Raw genomic sequence first — 2,500 nt, forward strand, 5'->3', positions numbered from 1 at the left:
TTCATCGCTTTCCCAAAAAAAATTAAAAACCACTCCTAGACATACGATACACATTACTTAATTTCCAGCAATCACCACCTGATTCCACAAACAAACAAACAAACAAATACTTTTCTTTTATTTCCATCTTATTACGTATCTCATTTGGCCAATACAAATCGCAAACGTGATTTTCTTCGTTGGTGTGTTTGTCTGTTTCGCAACTGTATGCTTGTGTGATGTGTTTATGCCACGCGTCAGTATATATGCGTAAGTGTGTTCTGTGTCTATGTATCGGATGTCTGTATATAGGCCTAGGTGTATGCTTGCATGTGTCTGCATTTATCTTCTATAACTTTTATATTATCTATTATCAAATGGGAAAGCAGACAAATAGACAAACAGAGAGAGAGAGAGAGAGAGAGAGAGAGAGAGAGAGAGAGAGAGAGAGAGAGAGAGAGAGAGAGAGAGAGAGAGAGAGAGAAAGAATAAAGAAAAAAAAAGTGAAGAAACGCAAGAACAAGAAAAAATAAAATAAAATAAAAATGAAAACATAAAAATACAGCACAGGAACACACACACACACACACACACACACAAAAACACACACACACACAGGCAAACGTAGACCCTCCACGCCGGCCTTCTACACCCCCGCCAAAGCCAACCCGACCGCATCCCACGACAGACCAACCTTCACCCTTTGTTCAGCCACGTCTGCCCTCTGAACGGCGAATGAATGGCGTCTCCACTTCTCCCAAAGCCTCAAGGCTGAACGCAACTAAAACACTTGGCTCCTTGTGTAAACCTTTTCTTTTCAAAGTAAACACAGACAGGGAAAGTGCCCATGTACTGCGGGATTTAAAACCAAGGTCCAGCTGCAGAGACGTCAATAATGGTGACACTTGTATTAGCAATAATGACAAACACAATAAAATAATAATAATAATAAGAATGATAATGATAATAATAGTAGTAGTAGTAGCAATAAGAATTATGATAATAATAGCAATAGTAGTAATAATAATAATGATAATAATGGTAATAGTAGTAATAATAACAATAATTGCCGCGATACTGGTAAAACGTCAAAAAAATCACATCTACAACACTATATACTTATTAACATAAACTCCAAAAGCAACTGAAACCCAAACTCCCATCACAACAAAGCCTTGTAAACAACAACCGCGCGGCCACACACTAACAACGCGAAAAAAGTATCAGTTCTCCCGAATCCTGTAAAACCAAGCCAGCAACCCACATCGAAGGCATCACGCACGCACCTTATGTTACCAAGCTACACAAGGACGCGGGCCGCCTTCACCTGAAATCCCACCCCCAGGCCCCTGAACCTGGCACCCTGGGAGGACCTTAAACGCTGTTATTGCTGCCGTTTACGATTGCCCGAGGTGGCGTTCCTAGGGGCTGGTCCTACCGCCTCTTTTGTCTGTGTTTACGCATTTTTTCCTTCTTTTTTCGGGGTGTGGGTGGGGGGTGGTGGGGAGGGTCTGTTTGTCTCTTTCCTTGGTTGGTTTTGGTGGACGTTTTCTCCTTTTGTCGTCTGTTCTTTGGTTGTTTTACTGTTGTTAGCAACCTCTCTCCCTCCCTCCTCAATTTTTTTTTCTCTCTGTCTCCTCGTTTGGTTTGTGTTGGGTATCCGTCTGTGCCTTTTGTTTATCGTCCCTTCTTTGTTTTTATCCATTTCATTAAGAATCTTTTTCACTTGGCTTCTTTGTTTGGGTTACTTTTGTCTCGGCTTTCTTTCACAGGTCGTTGTCCTCCATTAAGCTATTAAATTGCCAAGTAATAAACAGTGCGAAGAGATCTATGCATTTCACGTCTCTTCGCTTTCCGAGGTTCGTCTGACGAGCCTGAACGAGACCGGGGGAAGGCACGAAGCAGGAACAAGCACACGAAGCAGAGACAAAGAAACAAAACAGGTTGAAACAAACGAAACAGGTCAAAGCAAACGAAACAGGGACAGGCAAACGAAACAGGGGGAAATAAACGAAACAGGTGGAAACAAACGAAACAGGAAGAAGCAAACGAAACAGGTCAAAGTAAACGAAACAGGAACAAGCAAACGAAACAGGTCAAAGCAAACGAAACAGGTGGGAACAAACGAAACAGGTGGAAACAAACGAAACAGGGACAGGCAAACGAAACGGGTGGAAACAAACGAAACAGGAAGAAGCAAACGAAACAGGTCAAAGTAAACGAAACAGGAACAAGCAAACGAAACAGGTCAAAGCAAACGAAACAGGTGGGAACAAACGAAACAGGTGGAAACAAACGAAACAGGAACAAGCAAACGAAACAGGTGGAAACAAACGAAACAGGTCAAAGTAAACGAAACAGGAACAAGCAAGCGAATCAGGGACAGGCAAACGCCCTCTCTTTCAACGCACATTCCCGGCGCACTTATTTTGAACAGGTGTGCGTCTGTCTCTGCCAGAAACACCTGTAGAAAATGAAAAAAATTGTCTTTCTGTGGCGTCTGTAGTCGTTTAGTGTTCTT

The 2,500-nt window shown here is 42.3% G+C and overlaps 1 protein-coding gene across 1 annotated transcript in view; it reads right to left on the reverse strand.

Annotated features, from left to right (window-relative positions):
• Positions 1 to 2,500, reverse strand: part of LOC113827221 (myogenesis-regulating glycosidase) — a 38,619-nt gene that overhangs the window by 35,649 nt on the left and 470 nt on the right. The window lies entirely within an intron of this gene.

Source organism: Penaeus vannamei, chromosome 7 (assembly GCF_042767895.1).
Source record: "Penaeus vannamei isolate JL-2024 chromosome 7, ASM4276789v1, whole genome shotgun sequence".
In the NCBI taxonomy this organism is placed as follows: domain Eukaryota; kingdom Metazoa; phylum Arthropoda; class Malacostraca; order Decapoda; family Penaeidae; genus Penaeus; species Penaeus vannamei.